The following is a 22,312-nucleotide window of genomic DNA, read 5'->3' as shown; positions in this document are numbered from 1 at the left end:
GGTTTGTGTGTTGGTTATACTTATGTATGTAAACATAAAATTTAAGTAAGTTGCACACTTAGTATCAGGGCACTTTATAATGTGTGTGTGTATGTGTGTGAGTGTTATGTTCTCAGAGGAAAAGATGACTGGAATTTCAATCAAGAAAGTATGGAAGCAAAGGGAAGGGTTAATTTGAGATTTGCAGATAATTATAAGAAGTGATTGAATTTTGATTATATAACAATCATAGTGTTTTATTGGGATGTTTAAAATAAATAAAAGATAAATGCTTCCCACCAGCAATAAAAATTTTCATTTTAGTCCTTGCTCTATAATTTCCTAGGAGAAAAAAAAAAGACCATTGGTCTGAGAAATTTCATCTCTTTCTATTTCTTACATAATTCTATATATATAGACTAGAAATTAATTATGTAGTTTAAAACATACAGTCATTTCTCACCACTAAGGGCTTCTTGATGGCAGCAATGGCATATGATCGCTATATAGCCATTGTGAAACCTTCACTTTGTACAGTGGCAATGACTAAATGTTTTGTTTTCTCCTGATCACTGCATCCTGTGTAGGAGGCTTAATCAACTCACTGACACACATAAATCATTGAATACTAATCAAAGTAGATGGGCAATCATATTTAAAATGTATATTGAAAGGAATTTATGATCAACCTGATGAGATGTTGTTAAAAGAAAATGTGCATGTTGATAATATTCCTCTCTCTCCAACAAGCTTTTATGCTTTCTGAGAAGAGTTTTATTCATATATGTGCTCTCCACAACACCTAGCAAATGTATCACTGATGAAAATATGAATAAAATGTCCTTGCTTCTTTTTTTTGCTTGGGGAAGCACAGTGATAAAATCATTAAGGTTGAGGATTCTAAATTTCTGTTGTTTGTATCATTCTTAGGTATTTGGACAGTTGTGTGTATACTGACATTAAAAAAATATTACATTAGTTGAAAATCCTATTTGTAGGATTTTTTCAAAAGCATTTATTATTGTAGATTTAAGATGACACAGGAATGAAGAGACATATTCCTTTTTAAATATTTTTTTTCCCTAATAGTAAGGATCTGGAGACAAGTTTGGATAAATTATGCTTTGTACATATGACTTCAACTAATTGGAGGAAACTGGTTAGATACTATCATGTATCCTACATCACAATCAAACCTCCCATAGAGAATCAGTCTTCAGATTTGGGTGTGGCTGCAGGTAACTCATGTGAAGGGATCTGTGTGTGCATATGTGTATATTTGATTTCAGGATTTTTAATTATCTTCTTTGATGTTTATTAGTTGGCTCTGACCCCTGCAAACTTCATTTAACAATGTAATATTTCACATTATAAACTATTCTGTGACAATTTACGAAAACTACTGTAATATAAGAGGAAAGAACGTGCCATCCTTTTCATACTCAAAACAAAAAATAGTAAACTATTGGATTTGCCCAAGGTTATGATTAAATGTCCATATGTATTCTCTGATATGCTCTTCATCCGTGTCTCTGGTATCACTCCCCTCCTTCTCTCTTCTAGCTGCTCTTTCTGTACCTTCCCTCTAGACTCTGTAATATGCATCTCTCCATAGTGGGTCAGGCATGTCTGTGCCTCGGCTTCAGGGTGTCTTCCTGACAGACCCTCCCAGAACTCTTGCTCTTGACCCGTGCATGTGATGTTTGGGACTATGTCCCAGAAGTGATCATAATGTGTGAAATTTGCCAGACATCTCATTTTTTATATCATGGTGAAGACAGGCATTCAATTTTAAATATGTTTGATGTTTGAGACTTCAAAATAAAAACTCTGAGGGTTTTTTTTCAGTTTGTTAAAGCTGTGGTGCCCTTGTAAAGTTCTTGTTAATCAGTTGTATTCCTCAAGTTTGTGTCTATTTCACTACCTTTAGGATACCTTCTGCATTAAAATTAAAAATACGATTATTTTTCCTAACTAGTTCTATTTTAAGAAATATTGCCAAAATTCCTGAAGAAGCAAATTAGTGAACATAAAACAGATTGAATCAAATTGGCTTCTTGATATCAGATAGAGCCAGATTCACACTTATGCTCATTCACAAAGGTTAGAGACACATTTAGGAATGCCTTCCAGAGAACTGCGCAGATTATAGTAGGAATTTGCACAAGATATATGCCTTTCAAATTTGGGTGGTAAAGGTAAGGGTAGATAAACTATCTAAAAATAGCTTAAAAACAACAATTAAAAAAAAGTATTTCCCTGTAAAGGAAGCCATAGAAATATTTGTATTATGAAATATAAATGTATTAGAGAAAAATATAATAATTTTATATTTTTAAGTGTAATAAATTCCTCTACAAAGATAGACTATCAGAATGATCCAAAATACAAATTCTAGTGTATTATATTTTTTTGCAGTTTTTACCAAACCAAAGTGATGCAAAACATTAGGAAAAGAAACTCATTTTATAGAACCTTGTCTTTACTATTTGTCTTGCCTGAAATTCACTTCCTCCAAATACGGCTCTCCCCTTCACCTCTTTCAGTGTAACCCTATCACTGAAGGATTTCCCTGAAAAAATATTTATGAGAGGAAGTTGAAGCGTCCCCGTCAGCCCCTCCACTGTGATTGTCTCCACAGCCCCTATCTCCTGTGACATACAGATTCTTCTTGCCTGTTTCCTGTTATTCCTCCCCTCAACATAGAATGAGTCTCTTAGTGCATAGTCCTTGTTACTTCTCAAATTGCAGCCTGCCCATCCCACAGCAGAAGGCCTTTGCACTGGTGCCCCCTGTCTGAAATATTCTACTACAATGTGCTTCAATGACTAGCTCTTCCCTTCTTCAAATCTTGGCTCAAATGCCAATTTTTCATTTAGGCTACCTTGAGCATATCATCTCTGATCACTCCTCATGTCCCTCGTCCACAACCCCTAAGCTGTTTCACATTTTATTTCCTTTTCTACACAACTTTCACCTTCTTACATGTTGTATCACTAATTTGTGTTATTCTGTTTCAACCTGCTGAGAATTTATAATCTAAACATACTATAATTGATAAGGTTAGACTTTATCAATTTTGATACCCACTTTTCATATCCACATTTGAATCTTTTTGTTCTGAGCATCTATGAGGTGTTTATATAAGTTGATTACAATGAAGCCATAAATGTCTATAAATTCATAATGTATAGAAGTCACATTTTCTGACTGCAGTGCAATTTAAAATTCGTATTTGAAAGACAAAACTACATCTCTTAGCTTGAACATTAAAAACATAATCCTAAATTATTCTTAGTTAATAAGAAATAAAAAATTTAACTCAAAATTATTTATATGATGTTTCACAATAGGAAGGTTAATAGTGCTGCTGGGCAGCTGCATCTGGGCAGGTTTTCTCTGCTCACTCGGTGACGACTCAGCCTAGAAAGGTGAGGTTTCTTGGCTCTGATTGAGAAAGAATACTCAACCAGGACAAGTGTAGGTAAGGAAGAGATTCATTAAAGCAAGAGTAGAATCAAATGGCAGCAGCCCTGCAGGCAGTAGAGAGCAAGGAAGAACAGAGGGAGTAAAGTTCATTAAAGTCTCGCTCGGCATAGGGCAAATCCCTTGTCCACTCCTAAAGCCTAGGTTACCTGGCATCCAGGGATCAAAGCCACAGGATCCTAAAGGTACTTTGATGTGTATGTTTTGGGGGGAAGGGTTTTCTCTTAGAAAAATCTTCAAAAGTGTTTTTAAATATACATCTCATAAAACTCAAAGATTCAGTATTCCAGGATCATTTCAGGCTTGTACATTCAAGTCAGGATTTCAAATTGATAAGTCAAGGGTGGCCTAAATAACCCCCTATCTACTAGGTTAATTGATTTATTCTTTGAAATCCACCACTAAGACAAAAGTTGGGAGCTCAGTCCAATATGAAAACCACACTTTTCTCTCACATTGGATGCGTACAAAATACTGGATGAATATTCTTCAAACAATGCAGGATGAAAAAGGGAACAACATCTGGGAGAAAATAGTGTAACAACATAGAGGCAAGCTAAGTCCAGGATTATCTTGTGAAAAAAAAGCCATTCACAAACCAAAGTTTGCTAAACTCTGCAACTTATTACTAAGGATATTTTTTTCTTTGTTGAGCTGCTCTGTTTACAGGACAGCTGTACCCTGACTATTACAGCTTTTCTCTCTAAATGATACTATTATGTGATAAACTGGTTCTTTCATGACAGAGTTATTCTTTCTGTAAATAGGACTGTGCCAATATGTTTGAGAAAATTTAGCTAGTACTGCCAAAATCACACTGTCCTCTATTCGTGGAGAATGTCTGCCAGCAAATATACCTCCCAACAGCCCCTCATGTTTTTCTTAATGCCTTCTTTAATATAATAATGGACTCTATTTTTTTCAACTCTGATGAAAGTGGTATTCTTAGAATGGTGATGCATAATGTGAACTACAGAGTTGGACTATCTAGTTTCAAATGTGAGGCTGTTCTTTAATCAGTGGAGGGACCATGAGCCAGGTACTGAATCTCTGTGTCCCAGTTCCATCAACTGTAAAATTCTTCTTTCAGATACATTTATTAAGGCACTGTTGTAGGTGCTGGGGATACATGAAAACAAAGTAAAAATCCTGTGTTCATAAAGCTCACATGATGAGGAGTAGGGGCAGAGAGGAAACAGAAGACACAAGTCAAATATACAAAATGTTAGGTGGGATTACCTGTAAAGGAAACAAACAGGGAAAAGCATTTAGTTCAGTAATTTATTTTCAAAAGCCATAAGAAACCTACAGAAATAAGGATAAAGGCAATGATTTTTAAATATACACAGAACTTCAGCAAAAGCAGTTTACTGACCCTTGTAGACACAACAGAAAAATAAGAAAAATACAGAAATAGAAAATAACAGAAAAAATAGAAAATATAGATATAGAAAAAGATACAAAAATAATTTTAAAAACGTGTTAAATCTTCAGTCTGTAACCACTGAAGAGGTATTTCTGCTTGGAGATGTTTACGTTGTTGAATTTTAACATTTCAGTCAAAAGCATGGCAAGATGAGTCCTGATATTTCCCAGGTACCAAGAACACATTCATCTCAAGTTTCAACAACAAAAGAATTCTCAAAGGTTAAACTTATAAGTGAACGCAGAAAACTCCAAAAAACGTACATAGAAAATGACAGAAATGTTCATTACATTTATAAGACATGCATATACATACATCATTACAGATCTAGAAGAACATGTACTAAACTAATAACTGTGAAGGCATTTCTATTTCTCTGAGTTTTCTCATATTTTTCATATCTCTCCAATATGAACGTGTATTATTCTAAATCCAAAACTGTGAAGAGCTAGTTTTTCCTAAGCTATTGTGTTTGTCAGTCAAATGAACATAAAAGGAAATTACAAAATGCAAGTGAATGTTCGTTAATAAAAAAAACATTGTGCATTGTGCATCTGTAAGAATGTACCGCTAGTGATAGTGGCCAGGATGTATTAATATTGCCTTAAATGCTTTACATCTCTTATCTGATTAAATCTTTAAAATAACTATGCGGACATGGAATTACTATTTATTTTGTCCAGTTTAGGAAACTCAGGCTTAAATTTCAGGAGTAATTAAGGGTGATAGAACTAAATGAATGGAAGGTCTAGAATTTTAATCCTGCAATACTTGGATCCAAAGTAAGTGCCTGTCATCACCCTACTATTTCTCTTCTATATAATAAATGAAACAATTTTCTGAAGGTGTTAATTATAGTACTAAAAATGAAGCTTTTACCTTAATACAATTCTATGAAGTTAGACTATGTGTGAGATTTTGTATGATATACTTTATAAGACAACAATTCTGTTTTTTTTCTTTGGAGCATCAGTTGCCTTTTAAAACACATCTACATAGACCATATTTTTAACACATATTTCATGGATTCCAATTACAGTGTAGGTTTGTAAAGGCAAATTCCTGGAAAGTCCAAGAATTTACTGGTCAAGTAAAGGATGACTTCATAGAAAAACAAATTAAAGGATTCAGTGTTTGTGGAGAAAAAACAAGGAAATAGAGCAAAGGAAAGAAACAATGTCTTAAAAGTTTAGCATCATTGTTCTCTTAATTGCCTGGAGTCCTCTCTCTTCTGCATGATTCTAATGAGAGCAATTTTCACTTCTTTGTTCCTAAGACTGTAAATGAGTGGGTTCAGCATGGGGATCACAATTGTGTAAAACACAGAAGCCACTTGATCCTTTCCCAAAGAGTAGGACTTACTTGGTTTTAAATAAGTGAATATTGTAGTCCCATAAAAGATGGTGACTCCCAGGAGATGGGAGGCACAAGTAGAGAAGGCTTTCCTCTTCCCTGCATTGGAAGTAATTTTCAGGGTGGTAGACAGAATGGACACATAGGACACAGACATTGTGATAAGAGACGCCATTAGAGTGGAACCAGCACCAATGAATATCATCATTTGGATGTCATGCGTGTCAGTGCAAGACAGGGCTAAAACTGGGGATACATCACAGAAAAAGTGATGGACTAAATTGGAGTGACAGAAATGCAATCTGCTCACATAAAGCACATTGACTGTGGCATTCATAAATCCAGTGAAGTAGGACCCCAAGATGAGGGAGCAGCAGAGCGTTGTGGACATAAGGACGGGGTAGCGGAGGGGGTCACAGATGGCTACGTAGCGATCATAGGCCATTGAAGAGAGAAGAAAACATTCTGTGGCTCCCAAGAAAACAAAAAAGTACATCTGGGTGAAGCAGCTCACATAGGAAACATACTTGGCGGAAGTCAGTAAGTTCTCTAAGGTTTTAGGTGTGATGATGTTTGAATAAGTGAGGTCAAGAAATGACAGGTGACTGAGGAAGAAATACATGGGGGTGTGAAGCCGGACATCCAGGCGGATCACCAGCACCATGCCTGCGTTCCCCAGCACTGTGATCAGGTACATCAGCAGGAACAGCAGAAAGAGGACCAGCTGGACCTCCGGGGAATCCGTCAGCCCCAGAAGGATGAAGTCTGTCACCTGCGTGGTATTCCTTCTGCCCATAATGGTCAGCTGGTTTGAACTGCTGAGAAGTCGGCATTGATACTTAGGAGCAGTGACTTCTGAGAGGCCTGTGTCTGTATGAATATCATGGCACATTTATATCAGTGTCATGTTGCTAGAAAGCGATAATAATGAGTGATTTAAAGAATATGACTAATAAAAAAATCTTAATTTCATGGCCAAATATAGAAATGTGCATAAACTGACACTTAGTATGACATGATAATAGCTTACATATGGCATAATTAGAATGAACCTGACCGTGTTGTAAAGGCTTCCTTTTAGTAATGTATTTAGTTCACATGAGAATATAATGCCATAGATGTCACCATTAACCATGTTATTTAGATGAAAAAAGGGTCCAGTTTAAGAAACTAATCCAGAGTCAGAACTATTAAATGCTGGCCATGAGTCTACCAAGATAGATAGGCTTCAGAAAGCATTTTCATAATGTATTCCTTTTTACATACAATTTCAGTAAATGTGAGAAAATATACTATAGATATAATAAACAAAGAGAGGAAAACAATTTTAGGGCATTATTTACCTACCTTTTGTTTCCAGTATACATGGCACTTAATATACATAACAAAGAAATTTCAAGCTAGGTGAATTTACAAGGATGTATTAAAAGTATGGACCATATAAATTAATATTAATTGCAAAGCATAAGATGTTTTCCTTTCTTGACCACTCAAAATCAATACTAATACTAATACTGTATTTCTAAAATATGAACATTAATTGTAGTTCCCAATTCCATCAACTCTATTTCTGATTCCGCAAATCCTGGCATTACTGCTGGTATGGTCTAAATGATATGGGTATGCATACCCCTGGTATGATAATGTCCCATTTTATTTTACCTTAACTTAAAGCCATCTTGACTTAAGAATAATACTTACTGTGAGCCAGAGTTGGTGGGAAAAAAACCTCAATCCAATATTATTTCTCTAGAAAATTGTCAATCTCAAATATTGCTCACAAATTAAATTTGTTTTCCTTGGAAGAAGTTCTGTTTAATTTTTAGTGTGTTCATTCTGTTTTATTCTGAGGTAAAAATAAATCAACCTAGAACTTTTGTTCAGGTCCTGGTCAAATGGAAAATTTGATCTAAAAGAATGTCAGGGAGCTCCTGTGAATATAAGTGGAGCGGAGTATCCTTGCCTCTCACATTGGTCATTCCAGGGCCCCTCATTTACTGAGGATTGATGATCATGCAAAGTTTGATCTTCCAGGGGAACCAGTTTCCAAGGAAGATGGATTGGCCTGTTTTGCTTGGCGTGTTTCCAAGGACACAAGTTGAAGGACTAATTGCAGCTCCCTTAGGTTTCCAGGAACTTGTTGCCTTTTCCCTTAGAGGCCACATGGTGGAGAGCCTGGGGGTTTGTCCTCCTTTGTGATTTTTGACTAGAATGGTGGAGAAGCTATTTCTGGAGAAATACCTCCTTACTCTGACTGAAACCATCGGGAATAGAATGATCCATTTTTTTTTTTACAATGAAACACTTTTATTTCTAAAAGGGGGAAGTTATTATAGAAGTAAACATGTCCATTAGGAGAAAATTAGAATATAACAAAACTCAAAGAACAAAATGAAAACAAATCAAAACTTGTAACATTTTGATGTATCTCTCCTGATTATTTATTTTGTTCATATAATGCTTGTTTGTGTACCTATAGATTTGCATAATTATTAAAATTATGTCATATATACAGTATCTAATCCTCATTTCATGACTGCAGGTAAAACTGCAATATTTGCAGCATCTCTCTCCTGGGCTTACTGCAGCTCCATATCAATACGTACTTCAAGGAGTGGAGAGAAATAGTCCCTATAGTGTCAGTAGGTGATTACAAAGCAGGTGGAGAGTGAGCACGCAGCAGGATGGGAGAGGTTTGCTGGGGCCTTAGCAGCCCAGTCGCAAGAGACACAGTCGAGCAGGAGAAGACAAGCGCTTGTCAGCAATAAATGGGTTTCTCCCACTTTACTTCTCCCTTTGATTGATTTCAGCGTCAAAGGTTTATTTGCCCCAGGCTGGGAACATATTTCCCCCTGGGGTTACAATGACCAAATGATCTTTCTGTTCTCCTTTTATAGATAAAAAAGAATAAGATAAAATACAGAACAAGCACATGAAAAGAGTCAGCCCTGTTGCACCCGCATGGCTCTGTGGGTGGATGAGGTGACTGCCAGAGCAAACCGAGGAGCTTGCACCACATTTTCCTTGTAATGCCTCAAAAGATCTACTTATCATTTGATGAACTTTTCTGGGGGAAGGTAGTGATGGGGCTCCTGTCAATGCTTATACTGAAATTATGGTTTTTATCAAATGCTAATGTAACAAGGGTCATGGTATTTCAATAAATTTTAGTCTATTTATTTAGACTACTTAGACTAAATATTTAGTCTGTTTCTCCAGTAATAGAATCTCCACCATTCTAGTCAAGAATTTAGGGCCTCACAAAGGAGGACCAAACCCCCAGGCTCTCCATCGGGTGGCCTTTAAGGGAAAAGGCAACCAGTTCCTGAAAACCTAAGGGAGCTGCAATTAGCCCTTGAACCTGTATCCTTGGAAACATGCCAAGCAAAACAGGCCAAGCCATCTTCCTTGGAAACTGGTCCTAGGGATGAATCAATGTTGCCTGATCATCAACCCCCAGAACATAAGGGCTCTGGAATTACCAGCATGAAAGGCATGGTTATTCCACTCCACTTATGTTCACAGTAGCTCCCTGACATTCTTTTGGATCAAATGTTCCATTTGGCCAAGACTTATAAAAGTGTTCTGGGTTCATTTCTTTCTACCTCGGAATAAAACAACATGAATGTCCTATAATTTAAACAGAAGTTCTCTCAAGGAAAACTCCAGAAGGTTTAGACTCAAATGGTTTTCAGATTTAATTTGTGAGCAACATGTGAGGTTGACAAATTTCTAGACAGATAATATGGAATTTGGAATAAGGATTTTTTCCTATCAAATATGGCTCACAGTAAGTATTATTCTCAAGATGAGGGCTTTGATCAAGGTCAAATAAAATGCGTATCTTATAAGAAGATTATGCATATCCTTATCATTTACAGCTTATCAGGAAAAAAGCCAGGGTTTGTGGACCAGAAATAGAGAGTTGATGGAATCAGGATCTACAAGTAATGTGCGTATTATAAAATACAGTATTTAAAAGACATGATTTTGAATGCCCAAGTTGGGAAAACATTGTATCTTATGAAATTGATATTAATATGTGGCCTATAGGTTTGATACACTCCAGTAAACTCATATAACTTGAAATTTATTTGCCATGTATATTAACTGTCATGTATATTGGAAACAAAATGATGAGAAATAATGCACTATCATTGTTTATTGTATCTCTAGCCTATTTTCTCACATTTGCTGAACTTAAAGGTAAATAGGATGACAGTATTAGGAAAATGCTTTCAGGAGTCAATATATCTTGGTAGAATCACAGCCAAGATTTAATAGCACATTATTATCACTTTCTAACAACATGACACTAAACTAAATATGTCATGTCATTCATATAGATGAAAGCCTATCTGAAGTCATTGCTGCTAAGTATCAATGCTGACTTCTCAGCAGTTCCAACCAGCTGACCACTATGGGCAGAAGGAATACCACGCAGGTGACAGACTTCATCCTTCTGGGGCTGACGGATTCCCCGGAGGTCCAGCTGGTTCTCTTTCTGCTGTTCCTGCTGATGTACCTGATCACAGTGCTGGGGAACGCAGGCATGGTGCTGGTGATCCGCCTGGACGTCCAGCTGCACACCCCCATGTATTTCTTCCTCAGTCACCTGTCATTTCTCGACCTCACTTATTCAAACATCATCACACCTAAAACCTTAGGGAACTTACTGACTTCCACCAAGTATATTTCCTACATGAGTTACTTCACCCAGATGTACTTTTTTGTATTCTTGAGTGCCACTGAATGTTTTCTTCTCTCCTCAATGTCCTATGATCGCTATGTAGCCATCTGCAACCCCCCCCTCCACTGCCCCATCATTATGTCCACAAGGCTCTGCTGTGCCCTTATCTTGGGGTTCTACTTCATTGGATTTATGAATGCCACTGTCAATGTGCTTTCTGTGAGCAGATTGCATTTTCTGACCAATGTAATCCATCACTTTTTCTGTGACACATCCCCAATTGTAGCCTGTTTTGCACTGACACATATGACATCGATATGATGATATTCATTGGTGCTGGTTCCACTCTAATGGTGTCTCTTATCACAATATCTGCATCCTATGTGTCTATTCTGTCTACCATCCTGAAAATTACTTCCACTTCAGGGAAGCAGAAAGTCTTCTCTACTTGTGCGTCCAGTCTCCTGGGAGTCACCATCTTTTACGGCACTATGATGTTCACTTACTTAAAACCAATTAAGTCCTACTCTTTGGGAAAGGATCAAGTAGCTTGTGTTTTACAAAATCGTTATTCCCCATGCTGAATCCACACATTTACAGTCTTAGGAACAAAGAAGTGAAAATTGCTCTCATTAGAATCATATGGAAGAGAGAGGCCTCCAGGCCATTAAAATAATAGTGATGCTAAACTTGTAAGACATTTTTTTCTTCCCTTTATATGTTTCCTTGTTTTCTCACCAAAAGCAATTGAATCCTTTAATTTGTTTTTCTGTTGAGTCATCCTTTACTAAATATCATCTTGGACATTTCTGGGAATACGTCTTTACAAAATCTACACTGTAATCGGAATCCATGAAATTATGTTTTAAACATACAGTCTAAATATATGTTTTTAAGGGCAAATGACTCTCAAAAGTATTAATTGTCATGATTTATAGTATATCCTACAAGGTCTCACACATATTCTAATTTCTGGGAATTTAAGCAAATAAACTTCATTTTAGCAAAATGATAACAATTTCAGAAGTTGGTTCATATATTTTTTAGAGAAAAAATGGCAGAGTGAAGACAAACACTTGCTTTGGTTCCAAACATTCCAGGATTTAGGTTCTAGGTCTGCTACCTTTTTAGCTGTAAAACCCTTAATAACTTCTGAAATTTAAGCCTGAGTTTTCTCAACTGCACAAAATAAATAGTAATTCCAGGTCCACAGAGTGATTGTAAAGATTAAATCAAATAATGGATCTAAAGCATTTGAGGCACTACTAATAAATACTGGCCACAATCATCAGAAGATTTATATTTCTGCAAAATTTTTAATGCACAAGATTTTTTCTTAAAGAATATCACTTGCCTTTTGTAAATTCTTTTTGATGTTTGTATATGACAAAGATCAATTTAATTGACAAATGCACAATGATTATATTTAAAAGAATATTCACTTGCATTTTGTAAATTGGTTTGGTCATTTGGACATGTGCGAGATTAATTTCATTGATGAATGCACAATACTTCTGGAGAATGTAGCACTTCATAATTTCAGATTTAGAATGGTATTTGTTAGCATTGGAGACACCTGGAAAATATTGAAAAAATTAAGGATTAGAAATGCCTTCACAGTAACTAGTGATTTAGTATATGTTCTTCTAGACCTATAATGATGTGTGTACGTTCATGTCTTACAAATATAAGGAGCATTTATTTTCTATGTAAGTTTTTGCAGCTTTCTGCATACACTTACAAGTTCATGCCAATTTGATAATTCCTTTGTTGTTGAAACCTGAGGTGAATGTGTTCTTGGTACATGGGAAATACCAGGATCCATCTTGCCATGCTTTGTACCTGAAATGTTGTAAATTCATCAATTTAAAAATCTCTATAGAGAAATATCTCTTTGGTGGTTACCAACTAAATATTTTACAACCTTATTTTTCCATTGGATCAACAAGCTTCAGTAAAACTGCTTTTGTTGAAATTCTATATATGTTTAAAAATCATTGCCTTTTTCCTAATTTCTATGGGTTTGTTATGGCCATTACAAATAAATGCTTGAAATATATGCTTGACTCATTTCTTTCAAAATTTTTAACAAAGATGAGTTTTAAAACTAAGACTTAACAATGAATTCAGATTTTGTGGCAACTTGTAAACTTTAGTTAAGTAAATGCTATTATTCCCCTTAAAATTTTTCCTCTATAATCTGGAATTGCAGTTTCAATTTTCTCTGCTTTTCAAATTTGTTGAAGAACATATTTTTCTGCTTTCCAAGTCTTTGATTTTTGTTTGTTTGATCTTTTGTAACCAGTTAGATTTCTTCAAGCAATGATGCAATAAAATTTATATTTTTAAAATATTGGTTTTTTCTTCGCAAAACTATATCTGACTACTCTTTAAATACTTTTTAAATATTTAAAGTGCAAAAGTGAAAATTCTCCTTTAGGAGTTAAAAGTTTAGTTTTCCACTAATCCAAAACTGTCAATAAAGACTCATTTCTTTTAAGAATGGATTATATTCTACCTCATGTATTTTTAAATTTCCCTGATTATATGTCAATGTCATTTCAAAATATTATGAATTATTTTTCCTTTGGTGTCCATATTATTTAGTGTCTATATAGCTAATGCTATTTGTTGGTGCTGGAAATTAAAGTAAATATTTGATCAATATGTATTGTCGAATAATGCATTTTTTTTGGCTATCTTCTTGTATACACATTGTGTCATTTTAAGCATTTTCAGGCTCTTCATTCTTTATGACTATGATTTCAGCTTGCTTTCATTCATGTCTATTTCTATGATAGGAAATATATTATTTTGGTTAATGTTGGCAAAGATAGTCAACAGATCCATGAATTTAAGGAAATAGTGAGGTAAATGGTAATTAAATTTAATCAAATTCTATTTACAGTAAGACAAGGCAAATAAAATTAACTTTTAATTATATTAAGTTAATCTATATACTTCATACTATAATTTAGAAAGCATGTATGTAATGTTATTTTTAGCTGTATGAGGATCAATATGAAAGGTGTGAACTACCTGCTTTTGGCCTGTAATTTCCCTATTATATTAGTGAGTATAATATTTCATGTATGATGTAGTCTGTTGTAATTTAGGATATACACTTCTTGATTATGGTGCAAAACCCAAGTGCCCTTTCATATAAACCTGAAAATAAATTAAGACTAGAATAGAGCATGACTAAAATATGAACAGCCGTGTTTACTTCCAAACAATTGATAGATACGGTAATGCCATATTTTATAGGGTGCTTACCAAGTTCCAGGTAATAGTCAAAGGGCTTTAGATATATAATAAACATAGTTTATCTTCACGAGATAACATCAATGTAGTACTAGCGATGCCTACATGATAATCCCACATCATGGAAAGCGATCTTTCTCCTTCTTCAGACAGACATGGTCCTGGGTTTCTCCCTCTATCACACATGCCTCATATCCAGCCAATTGGCATGCTGTGCTAAATACAGAATCTCTTCGGAGTCTGACTACTTCTCAGCTCTTTCTCTGCTGCCACCCTGGCCCTGGATCCATCATCTCAGTCTTAGAATTAGCACTGCAGTTTCCTGGCTTGTCTCTCTGTGTGACCTTGTCCCTCTGACTCTAATTTCAGTGGAAGAGCTGGAGTGGTGCTGGCATGCAGTGCGCTGGAGCCTGTCGCTTTCTTCACACATCCTGCAAGACTTCTCAGGACACTGAATAAAAACTAAGCCTTTAGTAGAGTTCACTGGTCCAAAACAACCTCACATTTGAAACTAGTCAGTCCAACTCTAGAGTTCACATTCTTCATCATCATTCTAAGAATACTACTATTATTACAGTTGAAAAAATAGAGTCCCTTATTATATTAAAGAAGGCATTAAGAAAAACACTAAGGGCTTTTGAAACATTTATTTGCTGGTAGACGTTTTCCAATGTTGCTGACAGAGGACAGTCTGATCTTCGCAATACTAGCTAAATTTTCTCAAAAATATAGGTACAGTGCAACTTACAGAGAGAATAACTCTGTAAAAGAGAAAACAATTTATCAGATGCTGGTATTGCGCTGGAGAGAAAATCTTTAGTAGTCAGAGTACAGGCTATCCTGTAAACAGAGCTGCTCAACAAATAATAAAATATCCTTGGTTATAAGTTGCACAGTTTAGGTAACTTATGTTTGTGAATGGCTCTTTTTTTCACAAGGTAATGCTGGTACCCAGGTTGCTTTATATTGTTGAATTGTTTTCTCCCAGATGTTTTTCTCTTTTGCATTCTCCATTGCTGAAGAAGATTCATCTAGCACTTTGTGCACATCCACTGTGAAAGAAAGTTGAGGTTTTCATGTTGGAAAAACAATTGCCAAATTTGTCTTACAGATGGCCTTTAAAGAATAATTGAAATTATTTAGTAGATAGGACTATTCCAACCACCCTTATTTCATCAGTTTGAAATGCTGATTTGAATGGTAGAAACCTAAAATGATTCCAGAATACTGAAAATCTTTTGATTTTTCTAAGAGATGTACATTAAGGAACACTTTTGATAAAGATAGTTCATTCCAACAGAAAATTCTTCCCCCAAAATCATAAACATCAAAGCACCTTTAAGAACATGTCGGTTGGAAACCTTGATTTTTTTTATAACATAAAATTTAGTCTACCACATGAATAGTTATGTGTTTCTGAAAATAAGTTTTCTCTTTTTAGATGAAATTTGCATATACATTCTGGCCTCAAACATTTTCATTTTCAAATAGAAAAGTGGAAATCCAAGTTATATAAACTAATAGCAGTGTGTGTATAACTGAATATTGAATATGGATCAGTATAAGCATAGTCAGAGGTACAAACATGATACAATTTAAATTTTGTAAAATGCTGCACTGAGGGACTGATTAATGATTTATTGTATAACGTGTATAAAAACTTAATAAAACAAAGTCATTTCCTTTTCTAGATCTAATGATTGAACAATAAAATGACACCCAACATTCTTTTTAGTTTCATTCAATGCTTAAATTTTACCTTCTTATGAAATAGTATCCCTTAAAATATTTTTCATTGCATCCTTTAATCTTTGATCCTGAGAATGGAAGGTTGTGGATACAGGAAGCAAAATTTTGAGTGGGTCCCTAGGAGTAACAGTGAGAAGTGCCACCACCATTTCTACCCCTTGATCCTGGACCCATGGGCCCCGGCTCTGGGAGAAACAGCCCCGTACACTGGATGCTGACTCAGAGCATTGCAGCCTTTAGTCATGGTCTTTACTTAAAAATGTTCAAGAAGAATAAAAAGACATTAACAAACTAAAGCAAACCATTTATATCATAACTTCTTGATATTGACACAATGTACATCATTCTTAAATTGTTTCTGTTTAATGTTTAGTGTAAAAAATAGAACTAGTTGATAAACCAATTTTTCTGACACACTCTTATCATTGCCTTTTTTTACATCTTTGTTCCTCAAGCTGTAGATGATGGGATTTAGCAAGGGAATCACAATGGTGTGAAATACTGACACCATCGTGTCATGGTCTGAAGCACGGTTGGAACTTGGTCTCACATACATGAAGAGGATCATTCCCTGATAAATTATCTCTCCAGTTAGGTGAGAGCCACATGTAGAAAAGTCTTTTTGTCTCCCTTCAACAGAATGAATGCTCAGAATCGCTAACAGAATGAAGCCATAGCAGATCAGCACAATCAGGGTAGTGACTGTCTCAGTGTCCACCCCCCAAAGTAGAAGAGCAGAAGCTGGCTTGTGTGAGTGTCAGAGCAAGAAATAGCCAGAAGACAAGGGATGTCACAGAAGACATGTCTGATTTTATTAGATGCTCAGAAGGAGTGGCTAAATGTGTCCACTGGGTGTACAGAAGCATGCAGGATGCCACCAACACAGGAAGCAATGATATGGGACACACAGACTCAGGGAGACATGCTCATTGCATACAGGAGATGGGTGCAGATTGCTACATAGGAATCATATACCATTGCAGCAACCTCTGCGGATCCACAAGTAACAAGGAGAAGCATCTGTGCTGCACATCCAAGGAACCAAATGGTTTTATTCTTTGACACAAAATCTGCTGACATATCTGAGGTAATTACTGAGGAGAAGCAGGCACCGATAGGTCAGAGCACACTAAGATAGGTGAAAGCACACTGAGAAAAGAGTACATGGTTTTTTGGAGTCAGGAATCCCCACTGACCTATAAAGCCAAAGCCAGGTTTCCCTACATAGCAAAGAGGTACATGGCTAAAAACAGGATGAATCAAATTGTCTGCAATTCAAGCTCATCTGTGAAGCCCTTCAGTATATACATGGTGACTCCAAACACATTCTGAATGTTGCCACCTCATGAAGGAAAATTGAAGATCTTCATAAAGTATATAAAATGTCGGTGCAACTGGTCTTACTATTTTGGTGTTGAAAGGAAGGAGCGACACACAGCAGCAATTCACCAGAGAATTCTACTTTATTAGGGAAAGGTGCTGGGTTATATAGGAAGGGACATGAGCTGATTGAGGTGTCACTGCTACAGGGCTGGTGGCTATTGGCTACGTGCTGGGATTGGGAGGGGGGCGAGGGGTGATTGGGCTTCAGGTGGCGCCGGCGGGAACCAAGGACCAGGAAGAGAAGCAGGAAGTTTGCCATCTTATGAGTGGGGGCCCTTCATTCCCCCCTTTCTCCTCTATGGGGTTGTGGACGTTGCTTTCTCTCTGACTGCTTCCTGCTGAACGGGGGCAGAGAAGGGAGTGAGGGCTTGAGGACTGGGAGGAAAGGGTTGATAGGACTCCCCACAGTAAGGACGAGTAGATGAGGACTTCTTCAGGTTGGAAATCAATGAAGGTTCCCTGTAACCATAGGTCGAGGACTTGTTGATTCCAATGGTGCCAAGAGGATACGGGTGCCAGAAGCCAGGCGTCTGCGGCCATTGTTTCCAGGAACAGTTTCCAGTGGAGAGAAGGGTCCGTCTCAGCCTGTGGTGAGGAGGTTACGTGAGGGTGAGGGATCTTCTGTGGCTAAAAGCTGGTAGTTCCTGAGTAAAAGCTGGTTGAAAGTTTGATTAGAGATTTTACCAACTTGGGTTTTGATAAACTTTATTATACAAGGCAAGAAGAGACAGGCGAGGAGAATGATTATTATGGGGCCTGCAATGGGCCACAGCCAGGTGAGGAAGGGGTTTGTTAGTATTGAAGAGAATGGGTTGGAATTGGAAGCAGAGTGGAGGCTGGAGGCAAGGTCAGTGAGTTTGGTAATGTCAGTTTCTACAATGCCAGATTCGTTGATGTAATAGCAGCACTCTTCCTGAAGGAAGACGCAGGTGCCGCCCTTTTTGGCTGTAGGCAGATCTAAGGCCCACCGGTTTTGAAGGGTGACCTTAGCTAGCAAAGTGACCTGTCTTTGGAGAGAGGCCAGGGAATAGGCGGTGGATGTCAGGGCTCCCTCAAGTTTGGCGTTGAGATCTCTAATTGCCTATAGAGAGTGACCCAAGGCTCCCCCTGAAAATCCTGCCCCAATGGCTGAGGTGGCTAGGGAAATACAGACCATAATGGGAAGGAAAGCAGCCCTTCTTGTGCGCAAGGGCAAGGGAGGTTGGTGCTCAAGGAATTCTGCCATGCTGTAAAGTGTAAGCTGTGGGATTAGGGTGATGAGAATGCAGGGTGTGCTGGAGTTGGGAGGCAGTGAGTTGAAAAGACTGCCATTACACCAAAAGAAGTGTCCCGGTTGCGTAAAAGTCTTAGAGCCGGAGGTAGGGGTGTAGATAGAGAGACAGTGAAGTGTGCTGGAGGTGGGAGGGGTTGGGCCTACACAGTGGTGGATGGTGAGATTGTTTGCGTATTCTGGTTCCCATAGGGGTATGTCTGCCAGGGGACGGAAGGGTTGTCCTGCATGAAAGGAGTAATTGGAAATGTTAAGGGGCACGGCAGCTAGCAGTGGGCGCTGTAGTGATGCGCACAAGAAACAATTGGTGGTGTTAAGGGTGTGGTTGAGAAAGATGGTGGTGTCCTGAATAAGCTGTAACCAAGAGTAGGAGGAATTGGAAGAGGGGCGGGGATAAGAAAATGAAGAGGCGCCTTCAAGAGTTTGGATAATGACTTTTTCGTAATGTCCGATATCTGATGCAACTTGAGAGATCTGGGAATGAGAGGGAACATACTCTCGAGAGATATGAAGGGTACCGTGGGGGGGTCGAGGACCCCCCGTAGTAAACTGAGGTTGTGACTCCGGCAGCTCATTGAGAGTCCCAGGGATCTGGGATTGATAAGGAGAATGAGCTGTTAGGATATTTTATGAAATGGTTGGAGGAGTAATACTGTGGGTACCAGGAGTTACCCATGTAGTGAATGGCGCAGGACCAGTAGGGACATCCCCGTAGGTGTCTGGCCATCGCCTGCAACAGGCTTGCTTTTGGTCATAGCGGAAGCAGAGGTAGGGAGAATAAAGGTATCTGCTAGTGAACACTTCGGTGGAGGGATGAAAGTGGAGGTATAAAGGCTCGGAGCAGCCTTTCAGAGGGCAGTCTGATGTGGCAATGTGGGCAGTAATTTTTGTTTGATGCTCTGTGTAAGTCTGTCTGACTTTGAATCACCATACAAAGGAGGCTGGGATGGTGGGGAAGACAATAGGAATGAGGAAAAAAAGCGAGAGAGCAGTAAAGGAGGAAAAAGTCATGATTCAGGTATGGATGGCAAAGGGGGTGAACGGGAGATGTGGAGATTCAAGGGATCAGAGGGATGAGGCGTGGTAGAGTAGACAGCGTCTTGGGCTGTATCTGAAGGACTCTGGGTTGTGACTGATGGGTCTTGGGTGTCCAGAGAAGGTGGGTCTTGGGTGTTTGGTTTCAACCTGGAGATATGAATCCAAGAAGTGACAGAGTTATCAGGCAGTGAGAGCTTGGCGGCCGAGGGGGTGCAGAGAATAACTGGGTGTGGACCTTCCCATTTTGGGGTGAGAGAGGGCTGATCCTCTGGTGGCTTATAAAACACTAGTTGGCCGGGCTGTAAGACAGGAGGATTTTGGGAGGCGGATGGATCAGGAAGGAGCCAATCCTGATATTTCCACAATTCGGTGCGGAGGAGAGAGAGTAGCGGAAGGGCCATATTGGGAGGAATCGGTCCTTTGTGGGAAGGGAGCCCTGGGGGTAGAATTGGGTGGCCGTACATGATCTCAAAGGGTGACAAGAAGGAAGGTTTCTTTGGGAGGGCCCGAATGCGGACTAGAGCTGAGGGAAGTAAGCGAACCCAGTCAAGGTGTAGTGCTAGAGATAGTTTGGTCAGGATGTCTTTTAGAGTCCTTTTGGCTCTTTCTACTTTTCCCGAAGCCTGTGGTCGATAAGGACAGTGTAGATGCCAGGGGAGTGAGAGGGACTTGGAGAGGTTCTGAATGATTTGGGCAATGAAATCAGGGCCGTTATCTGATTGGAGGGAAGTGGGCATCCCAAACCTAGGAAAGATCTGGGTGAGGAGGATAGAGGCAACTGCGGATGCTCGTTTGTTAGTGATGGGGAAAGCCTCGACACATCCTGAAAATATATCTACTAACACGAGTAGGTATCTGGTACGCCATATGGGGGGCATGTTAGTGAAGTCTATTTGCCAATCTGCAGCGGGAACATTACCCCGTGCTTGATGAGCCGGGAAGGGTCGGGCCTTGAGGGGGGTATTAGGGTTAGTGCGTTGGCAAATGGTGCACCTGCGGGTGATTTGGTTAAGTAGGGTTTTGTCTTCAGGAGAGAGAGAAAAAAAGGATTATAAAAAATGGATCAAGGATTGTGGGCTAGGATGGAACAGATTGTGTAAGAAGCGGAAGAGGGACTCTTTGTCCTGGGTACAGAGGGTGTCTTGTGATAAGGCTAAAATCTCAAGGGCAGACGGATAGTTGTCTGGTGCATCTTCTGATAGGGCAATCGACCGGGCTACTCTGTCAGCTTTGTTCTTACCTCTTCTAATGGGGGAGTCATCTTTTTATGTGATTTGCAGTGGACAATGCCCAGTCGGTGTGGGAGTTGTGAAGCCTCTAGAAGTTTAGTAATTAAGGCTGAATTAGTGATGGAATTTCCTTTTGTGGTGAGGAGGCCTCATTCTTTCCATACTGCCGCGTGAGACAAGAGAATGTGGAATATGTATTTGGAGTCAGTGTACAGTGTGAGAGATGTGTCCCGGGCCAGAGTGCAAGCTCTTGTGGCTGCAATGAGTTCGGCCTGTTGATTGGTTGTACTGGGGGGTAGGGCTCGTGCCTCGATGACGTCTTTGAGGGAGACTACTGCGTATCCTGCATAATGGGTGCCCTCATGTTTAAAGGAGGACCCATCAGTAAACCAGATGAGGTCGGAGTGTGAGAGGGCTACTTTGGAGATCGTGGAGTGGCATGGAAGGAAGTTGTGAAGGGCTTCCAGGCAATCAGGCGAGGGAGTATGAGGAGAGTAGGGTAGAGGAATAAGAGTGGCCAGATTCAAGGGCTGGCAGGGGAGGAAATAAATTTCTGGATTTTGAAGGAAAGAGGACAGTAAGGTCAGTAGTCTGGAGGGAGGGAGAGTCTGTAAACTTTTATAGGTTAAGAGATCCTTTAGGTGATGTGGGGACAGAATGGTAAGGGGCGCCTCGAATGTCAGTTTCTGAGCTTCCTTCTGCAAGAGCTGTCCAGCGGCTAATGCACGTAGGCAGGGGGCCCATCCCTGAAATGTGGGGCCTAATTGCTTGGAAAGATAAGCTACTGGGGCAAAGGATGGGCCATAATGTTGGCCTAGGACTCCTAGAGCTTGAATGGACCTCTCATGAATGTATAATGAGAAGGGCTTTGACAAATGAGGAAGATGGAGAGCTGGGGCTTCCACAAGGGCTTGACGGAGCTTAATGAAAGAGTGTTGGGGTGAGGAGGATAATGGTTCTTCAGGGGGGCCCTTGCTGAGGTCATATAAGGGTCTTGCCAACAGGGAGAAGTTAGGGATCCACACTCTAAAATACCCAGCCAGGCCTAGAAGGGAAAGGATTTCTGTCTTCGTTTTGGGAACAGGCAGGTCACAGAGGAGCTCTTTTCTGTCTAAGGTAATGGACTTTCTTTGTTGAGATAGAAGGAATCCAAGGTAAGTGACAGAAGGGGAAGAGATTTGAGCTTTGACGGGGGATACCCAGTACCCTCTGGAAGCTAGAAGGTTAAGTAGGGAGGCAGTGTCAAGTTGAGACTGTTCCCACGAGGGACTGCAGAGTAGAAGATTATCCACGTATTGTAATAAGGTGGACTTGGAGTGATCATGATGAAACTGTTTGAGGTCCTGAGCTAGGACCTGTTCAAAAATATGGGGACTATCTCAGAAGCCTTGTGTAAAAACTGTCCAAGTGAGTTGTTCAGAATGTCTTGTGTATGGGTCTGTCCA

General features: G+C 38.9%; 2 pseudogenes; both read right to left on the bottom strand.

The window, feature by feature from the left end:
• Positions 1-6,162: 6,162 nt before the first annotated feature.
• LOC130684849 (olfactory receptor 8H1-like) lies at positions 6,163-7,040 on the bottom strand (annotated as a pseudogene).
• A 9,217-nt stretch (positions 7,041-16,257) lies between these two features.
• Positions 16,258-19,355, bottom strand: LOC130685014 (olfactory receptor 1102-like; annotated as a pseudogene).
• Between the last annotated feature and the right edge of the window lie 2,957 nt (positions 19,356-22,312).

Source organism: Manis pentadactyla, chromosome 9, assembly GCF_030020395.1.
Source record: "Manis pentadactyla isolate mManPen7 chromosome 9, mManPen7.hap1, whole genome shotgun sequence".
In the NCBI taxonomy this organism is placed as follows: Eukaryota; Metazoa; Chordata; class Mammalia; order Pholidota; family Manidae; genus Manis; species Manis pentadactyla.
This window is presented reverse-complemented; position numbering and strand designations above follow the sequence as displayed.